Source organism: Lissotriton vulgaris, chromosome 2_1 (genome assembly GCF_964263255.1).
Source record: "Lissotriton vulgaris chromosome 2_1, aLisVul1.2, whole genome shotgun sequence".
In the NCBI taxonomy this organism is placed as follows: domain Eukaryota; kingdom Metazoa; phylum Chordata; class Amphibia; order Caudata; family Salamandridae; genus Lissotriton; species Lissotriton vulgaris.
Window position 1 is genome coordinate 1,711,279,278 of NC_141687.1, and position 16,716 is coordinate 1,711,295,993.

Sequence of the window (16,716 nt, forward strand, 5' to 3'; positions counted from 1 at the left end):
TCACAGCGCAAACCTTACCCAAGGACATAAGAGCTCTTCACAACAGAAACCACATGCTAAATTTTTTTTTTTCCAGCACAGTGAGATTTGAACCCTGTTTCCCTTGTGACATGGACAGCAATTATAGCTACGAGTACACCTTGTCTCCTGGGAAAGTTCGGCTCAGTTTGGGCTTGATGGTCCAAGAGGACCTTGAACTGAGCTTGAGCTACACACTTGGATCGAGCTTCCAGTGGCTCGCACACCTCTAAAGCAAATTTATAGTCTATTAAATCAAAAACAACAGGATTTTGGCCAGCACACATCCTAGATTCACATATTTGAAACCGCTGTCATATGTAATAATGAAGAAAAAGGAGGCTCAATATTTGTATAGAATCACACAATTTAGTGAAATAGGGGAACTGGGATGGAGCCCAGGCTTTCTAGAGTCACATTGGCAGTTCAGCCACAAGATGGGTGTATCTCCTCTTGCCTGCTTTACATCAGAGTACTGCTTGTTAGGTCTCGTAGAGAGACCTATTGCAGTGAAACCAGAAAATTACCTAACCAGGCGGATTTCTAACAGTTCACGTGAATCACGTGACCACAAGCACAAGCATTTCCCCACATGAAAGGCATCAGCCTCCCTCCCCTAATTATTCACTTCACTTTTCACGGCCGCAGGCTTCCCTCCCCATGACTTCAAAGGCTCCCCCAGCGTGCACTGGGCAGGCTGGCCTCTGGCATTTCTCCTCCCCTAATTATTCACTTCACTTTTCATGGCCGCCAGGCCCTAACTCACTCGCAATTCTCCTCCCAACAGCCCATCACAGCCTGCCCAGCCGTCCCTCTCTACCCCTTAACCCTGCCCCCACCACCTCTCGATATTGCTGCTTGTTTTATATTTAATTCAGTTTCCCTGTCTGCCCTCACTTGCTGGCAACTTCCGCACTGTACCATGCTAGTCAGCCCAGCCTGTCCGTGAACTCTGCACCCCAGCCTGTCTGTGTACTACAGCTCCACCCCAGCCTGCACAGCCTGTCCATGTACTCCAGCTGCAACCCAGCCTGTCCGTGTACTACAGCTGCACCCCAGCCTGTCCGTGTACTCCAGCTACACCCCAGCCTGTCCGTGTACTCTGCACCCCAGCCTGTCCGTGTACTCCAGCTACACCCCAGCCTGTTTGCCGTCTACTCCAGCTACACCCCAGCCTGTCCGTGTACTCCATCTGCACCCCAGCCTGTCCATGTACTCCAGCTACACCCCAGCCTGTCCGTGTACTCTGTACCCCAGCCTTTCCGTGTATTCCAGCTCCACCCCAGCCTGCACAGCCTGTCTTTGTACTCCAGCGTAAAACCCAGCCTGTCCATGTACTCCATCTGCACCCCAGCCTGTCTATCTACTCCAGCTACACCCCAGCCTGTCCGTGTACTCCCTCCAGCTACACCCCAGCCTATCTGTGTACTCCATCTGCACCCCAGCCTGTCCGTGTACTACAGCTCCACCCCAGTCTGCACAGCCTGTCCATGTACTCCAGCTGCACCCCAGCCTGTCCGTGTACTCCAGCTACATCCCAGCCTGTCTGTGTACTCTGCACCCTAGCCTGTCCTTGTACTCCAGCTCCAACCCAGCTTGCCCAGCCTGTCCATGTACTCCAGCTGCACCCCAGCCTGTCCGTGTACTACAGCTACACCCCAGCCTGTCCGTTTACTCCCTCCAGCTACACTCCAGCCTGTCCGTGTACTCCATCTGCACCCCAGCCTGTCCGTGTACTCATGCTACACCCCAGCCTGTCCATGTACTCTGCACCCCAGCCTGTTCGTGTACTCCAGCTCCAACCCAGCCTGCCCAGCCTGTCCGTGTACTCCAGCTCCACCCCAGCCTGTCCGTGTAGTCCAGCTCCACCCCAGCCTGTCCGTGTACTCTGCACCCCAGCCTCTCCGTATACTCCAGCTACACCCCAGCCTGTCCATGTACTCTGCACCCCAGCCTGCCCGTGTACTCCAGCTCAACCCCAGCCTGCCCAGCATGTCCATTTAGTCCAGCTGCACCCCAGCCTGTCCGTGTACTCCAGCTGCACTCTACCGCCCTCACGCACTCTATCGCCCTCCCTCACTTTATCGTACTCCCTCACTCTATCGTACTCCCTCACTCTATCGTACTCCTGAAGCAAGAAAACTTTATACAATAGGTATGACCAAGTGCCTCTTTGACTAAATATGTGTTATCTATGTTGTGTGTTATGTGTGTCTTCTTTTCTTTTACAGGATCAATGCATCTTTGGTGCTCCAGGTGACTGCACCTGTTAGAGCTAGCCCATTCTGGGCAACCAAATTCATTCCTTTTTGGCTTTTTGTTTTTATCTTTCTAGGTCATGCAACTGCATGTTCCACCGCTGTGGGCACACTATAGCCTTAGTTTTCCTTTTTAAACACTGTAAATAGTCTTTCACTTTTTGGTTAATTACACACCAATTAGAAAAACGTGAGTAAGGTGGGGAAGTTGTGCCCCCGTCCTGAAGAAGGAGCACCAGCTCCGAAACATGTCGACGCACACCAGAGGTACTGTCCATAGTTACGACAGTTAACTACCTCAACCTGCACTTCTTTTACTAGTACCAGCCCGAGGTTGTGAATAAAGTTTTTTCTCTGACACCTACGAGCCAGGTACATTTTAATCTTCACTATATCCCACCACTCACATTTTTATAAATACCCAACCACTTCCACCACACGCACCACACATAGGGCCCGATGTAGGTGCCCTAATACCGGTCGGAAACGGCCGAATTCGGCCGTTTCCGACCGGTATTATGGTTTCCAGATGTAGGGCATGCATTTACAGAATCGGTATTTTACCGATTCTGTATTTACCGATTCGGTAAAATTACCGAATCGGTAATTACAGACTCTGTAAAATACCGATTCTGTAAATGCAGATGTAGCTGGCACATGTCAGAGTGCCACAGGGCTTTAAGAATCGGTATTTTACCACCCAATCCAATTGGGTGGTAAATTACCGAATACAGGTGTGCATGCACATGTATGCATGCACACCAGTGCCATGTGACACACAGACATGCCCTTAGGGCATGTCTGTGTGCCACATGGCACGCGTGCCTGAATTCAGGGTGCTAGAGGGTGTCAAAGTGACACCCCCTGCACCCTTGCAAAAATCGGTATTTACCGAATCGGTAAATACCGATTTGGTAATGACCATTGATTCCTATGGGCTGCAATCCGTAAATACCGAATCTTAACGATTCGGTGTTTACCGAATCTGAAATACCTACATTTCCCCCCTTCTAATTTACCACTTCTTAAATACCGATTCGGTATGATTCGGTATTTTAGAAGTGGTAATTTAGAATTACCTACATCGGGCCCATAGTCTCTATTACCAGTGCTCCCGCGTAGTCGTAGGTCGCAGCACGCCGCATCCCGTTAGAGGGGTGCGAAGGCCCCAATGATGAAACATGACACCAAGGGGCCTGTTGGTGTGTGAGGGGTATTTTACAAAACACTGAGTGTCCCGACATTTGTGGTCGACATTCCCCTTGTCCACTGCGAGTAGGATTCTTTTTGTTTGAGTAACAGTGCCTGTGGAGTAAAAATCCTAACTCTTCACTCTACCTCCCTCCTGTTGTTATTTTTTAGTAATAGGTAATCAGACTGTACCTAGTGCAAGCATTTCTATAAGTATCCATTAAAATGACACTTTCTAGAATTTTGAAGTGTGGGTGGGTCTGCACACCTATGGTAAACTAATTTTATCTAATTATGATGAGTGTTATTAGTAAACGTAATCAAAGTGTATGCGTGCGATGCAAGGGGAAGGGGTACCACATCCCCTGGGTACAATGTATGAAATGAGCCCTTGGAGACCAAGGACTATGCTCTGCACAGCTCTCAGGCAATAATGCCTACACATTTTAAACACATTTTAAAGTAAACATATATTCATGTTAATCATGTATATTCTCAATTTTTCTTAAATCGTCATGATTTCAAAACATAAATATAAATATGGGAAAACTCATCTTCTTTAATACATGAAATCAAATTCAGTACAATATTGCCATTAGAAAACAATATTCAAATGCCTGTTGCAAAACTCAAAACAACCCAATGCATTTCGGGTTCTCCATGAACCCTTCCTAAGTAAAGCAGCAAACCTGACAATGTATTTTCTCCTGCTGTCCAAAGCTTCCTGGTTATATTATATAATTATATAATTACATTGAGAGTGAGACACATTTATCAAAAGAAATAGTTTTAAAACATGAAGTTTGACACATTCCGTCCTCAGGATCCGGAAATAATGCAAGTGGCAAGTCTGTGTCGCTTGTACCAACAATCTTATACCTCGAGTAACATAGTATTGGGAGAGTCAACACATTAACAGGGAGGGCAGAGTCCATCCAAGGGTAGGCTCATGCAATAGACATTATGTTAAAAGAGGATAAGGAATTTGTAAACGTCAATAATGTTCTTTAACACATGGAAGCTTTCCAACTTAGTGCATGAGATTGTTTTTCCAGAAATTATTGAAAGTGAGAGTTTTTAAACATGCACTGGGAAACATTCTTGCCCCAGGACTGATGACAGCGCCGTTAGTACACTAGGCTGACAACCCTTCTTCCCCCCACCCCATGATTTAGCAGCATGGGATGGCAAATTATGCAGAAAAGAAAGCACAATTTAAGAATCCAAACCACAAACGTTGCAGTACTTTTGCAGCCGGTAGAATGCTTCTCACAAAACTACCACCACTCGTCACTACTGGAGACTCTGACCAGTCACTTTCTTTGTCCTGGCAGAAATGTTCAGCAGCACTGCACCACAGAACAGGGCGGTGTTTGATGCTAGAGAGTGCATTTCTACATTTGAAAACTTCTCTCTCTGGCATCAGACAGACTCTATTCCTAAGGGACTCCCTGCAGGTGGCAAATGGAGTGGCGCGTACACTGCAAACTTAGGAGTGGGAGAGCAATGGGGGTGAAGAGACAGGCCATGAGCTGTCCTGGGTTGTTATGGGGAGGGGTGTTCATGATGGGAGAGAGGAGACACAGGAGGGAGTGACTTCTCTTTTCTGTGGTAAACTGAGAGGATGTTGTGGTACGGCCCGAGCTACAGACTCAGACCTCTAGGACCAGGGCAGAGTACCAGCGTTGGCTCAACATGTGATTTTGGGCAGATCACTTAATCTCGCCGTACCGAGAAAAAATGTGTTTAATGTAACTGGGGCGGATGAAACAAGCGGCAGGGGGTGTAGGGCAGGGGCCTGATAGCACAGGAGAAGGGCTTGTGTATTTTAAAGCCAGGCGGCAGAGGAACTTAACATCTCTGCCACCTGTTCACCTGTTACTCACCATCCTTTTATTGACTCAGCACAGAGCAGGGCCAATAGAAGGGGAATCGACCTCACTTTAATTACAATGGCAAGTTTTGTGGGCACTTTTGCAAAAATCATTGGTCTTTTACAAAAGTGCAGATTTTGCATTTTGTTTGCTAATTGCGATATCCTGGGTGGTGTCTGACAAGGAGCCGAGTAAGTTGACATGTGTACATTAAACATAGATTAGATTCTTATTATAAATAGAGCAACATTTTATGTTATTAAATCAAATAGAGGTTTTTGTACAGAGCTCACCCTGAATTAACTTATTCAAGAGCGCTCTGCTATGTTACAATGAACAAAAAGAAGGTTTGGGGAAATAAAATATTTACCTTTGACCACACAATTTGGTCATGCAGGGAAGCTGGGATTGGTTCCAGATTTTCCAGTGATCCACTGCAATTAAACCAATAGATAGGTATCTCTGACATCAAAGATTAATGGTTTGTTCGTAATTCTTGGAGGATGAGATTAGAGAGTAGGTTATAAACAGAATTCCCATATTATTTTTGGCAGGTCCACACAGATCACAGCGCAATCCTTACCCAAGGACATAAGAGCTCTTCACAACAGAAACCACATGCTAAAAAATTTTTTTTCCAGCACAGTGAGATTTGAACCCTGTTTCCCTTGTGACATGGACAGCAATTATAGCTACGAGTACACCTTGTCTCCTGGGAAAGTTCGGCTCAGTTTGGGCTTGATGGTCCAAGAGGACCTTGAACTGAGCTTGAGCTACGCCCTTGGATCGAGCTTCCAGTGGCTCGCCCACCTCTAAAGCAAATTTATAGTCTATTAAATCAAACACAACAGGATTTTGGCCAGCACACATCCTAGATTCACATATTTGAAAGCGCTGTCATATGTAATAATGAAGAAAAAGGAGGCTCAATATTTGTATAGAATCACACAATTTAGTGAAATAGGGGAGCTGGGATGGAGCCCAGGCTTTCTAGAGTCACATTGGCAGTTCAGCCACAAGATGGGTGTATCTCCTCTTGCCTGCTTTACATCAGAGTACTGCTTGATAGGTCTCGTAGAGAGACCTATTGCAGTGAAACCAGAAAATTACCTAACCAGGCGGATTTCTAACAGTTCACGTGAATCACGTGACCACAAGCACAAGCATTTCCCCACATGAAAGGCATCAGCCTCCCTCCCCTAATTATTCACTTCACTTTTCACGGCCGCAGGCTTCCCTCCCCATGACTTCAAAGGCTCCCCCAGCGTGCACTGGGCAGGCTGGCCTCTGGCATTACTCCTCCCCTAATTATTCACTTCACTTTTCATGGCCGCCAGGCCCTAACTCACTCGCAATTCTCCTCCCAACAGCCCATCACAGCCTGCCCAGCCATCACTCCCTACCCCTTAACCCTGCCCCCAAAACCTCTCGATATTGCTGCTTGTTTTATATTTAATTCAGTTTCCCTGTCTGCACTCACTTGCTGGCAACTTCCGCACTGTACCATGCTAGACAGCCCAGCCTGTCCGTGTACTCTGCACCCCAGCCTGTCTGTGTACTACAGCTCTACCCCAGCCTGCACAGCCTGTCCATGTACTCCAGCTGCAACCCAGCCTGTCAGTGTACTACAGCTGCACCCCAGCCTGTCCGTGTACTCCAGCTACACCCCAGCCTGTCCGTGTACTCTGCACCCCAGCCTGTCCGTGTACTCCAGCTACACCCCAGCCTGTTTGCCGTCTACTCCAGCTACACCCCAGCCTGTCCGTGTACTCCATCTGCACCCCAGCCTGTCCATGTACTCCAGCTACACCCCAGCCTGTCCGTGTACTCTGTACCCCAGCCTTTCCGTGTACTCCAGCTCCACCCCAGCCTGCACAGCCTGTCCATGTACTCCAGCGTAAAACCCAGCCTGTCCATGTACTCCATCTGCACCCCAGCCTGTCTGTCTACTCCAGCTACACCCCAGCCTGTCCGTGTACTCCCTCCAGCTACACCCCAGCCTATCCATGTACTCCATCTGCACCCAGCCTGTCCGTGTACTACAGCTCCACCCCAGTCTGCACAGCCTGTCCATGTACTCCAGCTGCACCCCAGCCTGTCCGTGTACTCCAGCTACATCCCAGCCTGTCCGTGTACTCTGCACCCCAGCCTGTCCTTGTACTCCAGCTCCAACCCAGCTTGCCCAGCCTGTCCATGTACTCCAGCTGCACCCCAGCCTGTCCGTGTACTACAGCTACACCCCAGCCTGTCTGTGTACTCTGCACCCCAGCCTGTCCGTCTACTCCAGCTACACCCCAGCCTGTCCGTGTACTCCCTCCAGCTACACTCCAGCCTGTCCGTGTACTCCATCTGCACCCCAGCCTGTCCGTGTACTCATGCTACACCCCAGCCTGTCCATGTACTCTGCACCCCAGCCTGTTTGTGTACTCCAGCTCCAACCCAGCCTGCCCAGCCTGTCCGTGTACTCCAGCTCCACCCCAGCCTGTCCGTGTAGTCCAGCTCCACCCCAGCCTGTCCGTGTACTCTGCACCCCAGCCTCTCCGTATACTCCAGCTACACCCCAGCCTGTCCATGTACTCTGCACCCCAGCCTGCCCGTGTACTCCAGCTCAACCCCAGCCTGCCCAGCATGTCCATGTAGTCCAGCTGCACCCCAGCCTGTCCGTGTACTCCAGTGCACTCTACCGCCCTCACGCACTCTATCGCCCTCCCTCACTTTATCGTACTCCCTCACTCTATCGTACTCCCTCACTCTATCGTACTCCCTCACTCTATCGCCCTACATCACTCTGTCGCACAACATCACTCTACCGCACAACATCACTCTATCCCCCTCTCTCCATCTATCGCACTCCCTCCCTCTATCGCCCTCCCTCTATCGCCCTCCCTCTATTGCTCACCCTCTATCGCCCGCCCTCTATTATTCACACTCCCTCTATCTATCTATCTCACTCACTCTATCTATTCAATCACCATAGCATCACTCAGCACCACCACAGCATCACTCAGGGGCACAAGAACATCACTATGCACTACAACAGCAACACTGAACACCACTGCATCACTTGTCGCAAAAATAACATCACTCTGCGCCACCACAGCATCAATCTGTTAAACAATTCAACTACAAATGCATCAAAACATTTCTGTCAATGTATATAAATTTATTAAAAAATACATAACAAAAGTTAAATATTTTCAATTATGTTCTTGATAAAACATTGTAATTTGTCAGAATAATACATAGAAGACAGGGAAACACTAAACATGTACCTTTACTAATGCTATAGATGTAACATTTGCTAAATTTAGAACTATTGCCATTTGTATTACAAAAAATATTACTTTAATCTTTTTAAAAACATAACCAAATATTACAAACATTTACATTTTACACACCAAAAGCTCAAACTTATCTATTGCGAGACCTATTGCATTTCCAATGCTTGTTTTTAACTCTTGGTGTATGAGGTTAGAGCACGTAGGTAGGCAGAAACCTCATGAAACCTTGACTCTTTTTGGGCTCCAGTGTCCAAGAGGACCTTGAGCTGACACAAAGCCAGTCATCAGGCTTGAGCTTTCAGTGGCTCATCCTCCTTTGCATCAGATCAAGAAGTGCTAGCTTACCGCAGTCCACTAAAGGGAGATATTTCATTACCACACACAGAGGACTAAAATTAGAGGGACCATTGCCCTAACAGCAGTTAGGTTGTAAATGTCATTCTGGTGCACCCTCCCAATAACCACCATGGGCCACATTGTGCTCCTCAAAATGGTGGTCCTTCCGAGGCTTCCCTGCCATTTTGCAAACACACCCCTACACCTCATACCCGTGCTATTCCTGACATTCGAGCATGGCATACAACAGTTCATATGGCATGCTACATGTAGCAGAGTAGCGCTGGCCAAGCTCTATTTACCAACTGATAGGCGGGGTTAGCGGTACAGCACATGGAATATTATTATCTGGCAGCCCAACTACAGTGGGTAGCTCACTGGATCAGTGGCCTGGACCTAAAAGATATTGCCACGCATCAGCCAGACCACACCCACACTCAGATCATAGACTTATTTCATTCTGGCAGGAAAAGAACAGTACCCACCCAATTGATGTTAACAGTTGCTTACAATTGTTTCCACCGCGCTCTAAAACTCATGAAAGCAGTGACCCCATATGCACCCTCCCTGCCCATAATTGGCACGCCAAGACAGAATCAGGTTACAATAACAGCCGCAGAACTTCATTCTTGGGACACAGCAGGTATCCAAACTCTTGGGGACCTATACCAGTATAAACAGCTTATGCCGTTTGGAATGCCTGCTGAGGGCTGAGATCTACCGCAAGCCCAGTTTCTGCTGCACGCTACACTAGTGCAGGAGTTACGGGTACTGTGGGGAGATATGCCACAAGAGCCTATGGCTCACCCCACAATACATATTTACATGTAATGGACATTAGACAACACCTCATAAGATGGTTTGCAGACTCACTGAGAACACACGCAGCATACTCACTGACATCGCTTAGGCAGCAATGGAACACAAAACTACAGAGACAGAGCACAGAACGTGAATGGATGACCATTCTGGGAGGGCCCAGATATATTCCTCGAAATACCAGGTTCCGCCTTATACATTATTTTATCCTGCAAAGAGCCTACATGATACCAGATAGAATAAACCAATACTTTACTTGTAATGGTGCTCTATGCCCTAGATATAGGCAGGTAGGTGGCGACCTTCTGCACCTGTTGTGGGCTTGCCCAGTGTTCTCCACCTACCGGGAAGCAGTTGCTAAACTCCTGGCGTACTCCACGGGACGCACAGTGGAATGTACTTGGGAGGTATGTCTCCTAGGACTCTTTAAGAGGACTAAAAAGAACAAACTGAACTCCCGATTTATAGATTTGGGCTCATTGTGGCCAAGCGTCTCATCACCAGGTGCTAGAAGTCCCTAGACCTCAGCCACTAGAAGCTTGGTACCAATCTATGTTGTGCTGGACCCAGGCTGAATGCGTGGCACTGAGACGTGACAACACAGTGGGGCTACGGGCGCAGCCATTAGCAGCAGTTTCAGATGCAATCCTTCAAGATCTCCGCAATTATTGGCAGGCACAGGAGTGTTGCGTCTTGGGCCGTTAGGCCTACATGCTGACAAAAGCACTACAGAGACACCTTAATATTGTACTGGAACTAGCCACGAGCACGTGCACTTGGGCCCTTTTTTAAACAGGCTCACGTCACTCGAGATGCCTGTGAGGGATGCGTGTGGGGGTGCGAGTGTGCCCCTCCCATAGGGGAGTGGCTATAATCTCTATACCTGTCGAGACACTAGAACGTGTCGCGCAGGACATAACATTCCTCCCAAATTTTAATAAAACAAAAGCTCTATAATTCAACCTGTAGGGATAAACAGTAACGAAGTATACACCAAGGGTCTATCAGTTTCTCGAGTCGGGCATCAGGAAGACGGCAGACAAGGGCTGGTGAGTTTGACGGTGGAGGAAAAATCACAGCAGGTATTTATCATTTAACCTGATCAGTTAAGGATACGATTTCTTGCTTGAAGATGTCATCTGCGCACTAGGAACGTGCCAGTGTAAGTATGTCCTTTAGTCCCACGTAACTTCTGTCAGCTGACCTGGATAATGGTATATGGTGTGTAACAATAGTTCATTAACTGGGTGCGTCAAGATCATGGTGGGAGTCCATAATGAAAGTTCACTGGATCATTTCTGTTTTGGCTGAAGTCTCTGTTAGGCTGTCTTGCTGTGTCCAGTGACCAGTTGGTGCGACAATATCACTTCCCGCTCTCCCATTTGTCGGGCTTGCCACTGGACTACTAGCTGGGGGCAGCTGCAAACCGCACAAACCTCAAGGGTGTATGGGTCTTGGTCAGGGCATGCTCTTGCTGCTGCAGTTCAGGTGCAGACCAGGTTAGCAGGTAGCCTCTGAGTTTTCATGTTGGCTAGTTTGGCACTATTGTAGGACTCCACTCCAGGCGTATTCAAGATGGTGTCGATAGACGCACTTGATGATGACTGGCGTGGTAGCATTGCGAGCCGTGTGGTGAATTGGGACAACTGCGGGTGATGACTTCACTTGATGGATGCAGGCGTCTAGTCTGGAATTGATCACCTGAGGCAGGGAGTGGCTAGATACCTCAATGTTCTCTGGGGAGCCACTTGTATTCGTGTCCTGGGACTTCTTGGGCTGTTAGGACTTGGATGACGGAGGAGTGATGAACACACCGAGAAACGTAAGGCTTGAGACTCTGTTCGCGCAGGCTGTGCGGCTTACCCTCGGACTCCCGCAGTGCGGTTGACAGTTCCTTCTCGGGTTATCCCCCTCTTCCCTTGCCATCGCTGTGTCTAGACTCACTCCTGTTGTAGCTTGGGTTTTCTTCATCGTCCGGCCCTGTCACTCACGACTTCCCCTTTTGACCTCAGCTGGTTGTCCGATTCTTGGTGTAGACCCTCCGGTTACACTTCCACGTTTCTAGCTAAGTGCAGTGTCACGCACATGACACTGATGATGTAGCTGCCATTGGGACTGAACGACAGGTGGCAATGATTAACTAGGAGAAGAGGTCTCTGGAGGGACGTCGTAGCCACATGACTGCCTATTCTGAATCTTCTCTTGCACCTCCGGCATTTGCGGTCATGGGCAGGTATGGAGTTTGACTCCAACTGCCGAAACCTGTGGCTGGACGGTCTCACTGTGAAGCGATGGGTGCAACGCCGTTTGCGCTGGCTGCGGCCTACGTGTGGTTCTCCCTTGGAGCTGTCGCCAGGGCCATCTGTCTGCCTTGGTGGCTGTCTGGTGTCTTTGGAGGTGTTCTTACCTTGTGGTGCTACGAGTCTTCGTGCTTCTCCTCTCGTTGTCTTTGACACACCTGCATTTGTCTAGCTCTTCTGGGTGACACGATCTCCAATCTTCTTTTACTTTTTCTCTGGGTACAGTGACATGCACCATGTTCGCAAAGGCCAACTATGCCTATTAACTTTAATGGTCTCTTGACCATCAAGGCAAGACTTCTGTCGCTTTTCTCTGCTGTGTGGCGAGCAGCCACTCACCTTGGGTGCTCCTTCTTCAGGCAGCTTCTCAACACACCTACTCCGGGTGTTCCCTCTCCAGGGAATGGCTTCCATGGGCAGTGGTAAGCTGTGGCTTCTTGATGCTCCTACACCAGGGGTTCCCTCTCCAGGGAATGGCTTCCACAGGCAGTGGTGAACTATGGTGGTGGCAGGCCACTCGCAGTGTACGACTCTCCTCTCGTCAGCCTTGGGTCACTGACGACTCCTGCTTGCAGCAGTGCGAGGGAGGACACTGTGTTGATGTCTTCGGCCCACTGCGGGGCTTCGCTGGCATGGTGGGGATGTAGAAGATCTCCCTTCTGCCTTCAGCAGTGCACTTCTCTGTGGACTGGTCTCTCTCTCCTTGGCGCTTGTGTGTGTCATCAGGTTTATGGGTGCGTGCGTCGCACACACCGGACGTCACGCTTGTGGTTCTTCTTCATGGGCGCCCCCTTCAGGTGCTTTGTTTGACCTTTCTGCATGCTTGCGATGGTGTCCGTTCACCCCTGGGGCATGCAGCAAACATATTTTTCTTCGCTTTCCTACTTGACTGGGGCAGCTTTGGGCTATTTGAATGCTCTCTGCTGGGTTTCAGACTCTGGTCATTGTGCCCTTTTCTCTCGGCCAAATGTCCCTTGAGCCTTCTCTAGCGACTGCAACTCACGCTGCCCACCTCCTTTTTATTTCTTTGGGCATTGTTTTTTCTTTGATGCTACTGCTTAGATCTCTGCTGTCATTCGTTTCTCTACTGTGGTTGGGGCAGATTTTAAGAGTTTCTAGGGCTCTCTAAGGGGATTTAACTGTTCCTTTCCTTGTCCTGGAGCACAGCAGTTCAAACAGGGGCATAGGAGACCATGCTGTCCTTTATTTTGTCAGGTGCAGAATATACTGTCATGCTGTGCATACTCTTCCTTGGGGGTTTGGCCTTTGAAGGGTCCGTTGCCATGTCACTTGGTGTGGTTTAGATGCTGCCATGCACTCAGGCCAGGGCAGCTCTTGAGCGGCTGCAGGCCTTTTAGGTCAAAGCCCGGTGTTGTGGGAGCAGACATAGTGCTGTTCAGGCAGGCGTTCTCCCCTACATGCTACAACTATACTCGAAGAGCTGTACCTTGCCACAAGGTGGGGTTGCAGACATCGTCTTTACTGGTGGTCGGCCCCTGCACTCCGGCTGTGATTGCGTGGGCTGAGGCACTGTACTACTCATGGGCGTTGATGCGCCTGTTTGTGGCTGCTGAGGCCCGAAGGATGATCAGAGGCAAGGCCCCTTCAGTAGCAGGTGAGGACATTCTATGCCGGCCCACTGCTTCAGGACGCCGGTTCTCCAGGGTGAATCCAGCACATGGCGCGGGGCTGGGGAATGCCGGTGCTTACTTTACTGGGTATTTTTTTCCTGTTAATGGGGCCGCTCCCGCATGTCTCGAACAGTGCGGCGGGGCTTGCGCTTTTCACCATGTGACGCTGCGGCCACTTTGGAAGGCCACGTCATCTCTTCCCTTGCTGCAGAACGCGGCGGAGGTTGGCAGTCTCAGGCAAAGTTCCGGCCTTTTGCTGGCTGGTCGGCGCACTACTTCCCTTCGTTCTTCTTCCCTGCGGATAGCGGTTGTTAGAACAAGGCCTGCGGATGCACCACAGGCCTTCCAGAGGCGGAACCAGCCTGAATTTAGGGGTCGTTCCTTATGGCTTTACAGGTAATTAAATGGAGCGGCTCTCTGGACGCCTCTCATGTCAGAGACTTGTGTGGTTTTCGTGATGGCAGATTTGGGAGGGGAAGGGGGGCGAGCATAGGCAGCGGGCTGCCTTGGGAATAGCCCAAAGGCAGCCCAAATTTAAATAAATAGCCCAAGTAGGCATTTATCTGGGGACTTTGCGCTGTCCCAGCCACCATTTTAGGTTTGGTAACCCGGTGGCTGGGAGCGCAGGACAGGTGACAGTTTTTGACCACCCACCCACCCTAGGCTCCGGTTTTTTGGTTTTGGTTTTTTCCAAAAGGTTTTTTTTACTAGGGCCGTTTTGAGACAGGTGCACAGGGGGGAAAAACTTGTTATGTTGCCGCTTGGAACAGGTGCTGGCGGAGTTGTTGTTAAAGTTGGCCAAGGTTGGCTGGAGTTTGGCAGTTATCGGAAGTTGGGGGAATTGGTGAGCGGGAGCGGGGAAATGTTAAGGGTTACATTAGAGGGCGTTTGTTACAGTTGCAGGAAGGCAAATAGGCTTGTAGGTCTTAGGAGGGTAACAGTTAGTGGTAGGTGGGAAGATGGTGAAAGATTGAATGTATTGCAATTTATGTTTGGATGTTGCAGGGTGCCGGGTTTTTATCATGCGGGGATTGTAGGGGTGGGGGAGGAAATGTAAAGGTGGTGAGGTAATTCGATGTTTAGAGAGGTGTTAGTTTAGTAAGGCAAAATTGCCAGTTTAATAAAGTGTGATGTGCACCTGTTTCAATAAAGCAGACGTTTACACACAAAAATGGGTGTCAGTGTTGCTTGCCCCCCTTTCCTCCCTCCCAAGACTCGCTGCAGCGGCGCGCTCGAGGCCTTTACTGTGGCCAGAAGGCTCATCCAGAGCGAGTGGTGCCGCGACAGACCGTCTCCATCGGCTCCGTGCAGTCAGGGCATTTTTTTCCCACTTGAGCCAGTACGTGGCCTCTGGATGATCATGGCACTGCTTGGGCTTCCCTTTTCCAAACAGGCAACTCAGCTGGCGGCATTGCTTCAGCTTTTCGCCCACCTCGATCTCGCCACTCCCTCGCTTTGGGACATATCAGGGTGCACAATAGGCTGGGCGGCAGTGTGCAGTGGCATTTACTGGTCAGATTTGCTTTCTTTTCTCGCTTGGGCCCTGCGCCCTGTGTGCTATACATGCAGTGTTTGTCTGCCCACGTACGCACTACCAGGAGCGGGGGAGGTCTCACCTCTTGCAGGACTGCCGGCGGCTATGTGCCAGCTGCCACACCTTTCCCCTTTTTACGGATATCTCTCCAGCCATGTGGTCTTGCCTGAGGTGGTCACGCTGGAGGACAGGCTGGTTTACTGCAGGTGGTGGCTGCTGAGGCCTCAGCAGTGGGGGCTGATGTACCCAGCCAGGGTCCGTCTTTCCACTCTACGTCTTCTCATTCGCCGGCACGCTGGCAGCAGGCAGAGGGGCATAGGAGCAGGCTGCACTACCCCCTCGACGACCAGTGGAAACAGGTGCCAGGTTACACGGGGTGGTGTTTCCACTCCCGTCACCATTGTTGTGTCTTGGGCCGCTAGGCCCATATGCTGACAAAAGGACTACAGAGACACCTTAGTATTGTACTGAAATTGGCCACGAGCACTCTGGCCCTTTTATTAACAGGCTCACGGCACTCGGGACGCCTGTGAGGGATGCGTGTGGGGGTGCCTGTGTGCCCACTCCCATAGGGGAGAGGCTATAAACTCTATGCCTGTCGAGACACTAGAACGTGTCTCGCAGGACATAACAAAGAGGAGCTCCAGACAACCATCCAAGAGGTCGGTGAGACACAAGGGTAAATAACTGATGCAGAATAAGGCAGACACCAGCACATGATTTAGACCAGAGTCTATACAGCGCCCTTAAAAATGACATATACCTCACATTCATACCAAGATTATATTACAATAATCTATGGAATATGGACAGGTACCATACAATCTCACTACATAGACGGTGCAGACACAAAGATGACATGTAACATCAGAGGACAATGACACACATCATTGAGCGGCAGTTAACCTTCCACCCTGTTGATCGTTAAAACCTAACACACAGGTTGTTCCTCAACATCTCATCACGTATAATATGTTGAATAGGAATTGTTACCAGTAAATCAAATATGCTACCAATGTATAGAAAAGTTTAATTGATTCTTCTCCACTGCACTGTATACATGTGAATGAACATTGTGGAAGTTATATTGTGAACCAAAAAGAAAAACCTAATAAAAAAAAGTGAACAAAAAAAAGAAGATGCTTGATTACTGACAGGAGGCGTGGAGGGGTGGGAGAGGATTTTTATGGCAGAAAATAGCGTGTGATTGGTCTGATGAGGCAGGGGTGACTCATCTGTAATGAATGAAAGCGAGGGAGTATGACTCAGCGTAATGCCTACCGGTAATTAATGTAAGCATTACATTCTTCCTTAATAATTTATTGAATGAGTATCAGATATTCTAGTTCTAAAGACGCCTTCTGGTGAGTAAAATATCATTTTGAAGTAATGGAAATCAGGTCAGAAGTAATAGGTGAAGTTTCGTTTGGCCGTGTTTCAATTGGCGACTCGAACAAAACTGCTCTGAGTTATG

At 49.2% G+C, this 16,716-nt stretch overlaps 1 protein-coding gene across 2 annotated transcripts in view; it reads left to right on the forward strand.

Annotated features, from left to right (window-relative positions):
- Positions 1–16,716, forward strand: part of TH (tyrosine hydroxylase) — a 568,946-nt gene that overhangs the window by 439,929 nt on the left and 112,301 nt on the right. The gene's annotated exons all lie outside the window — the stretch shown is intronic.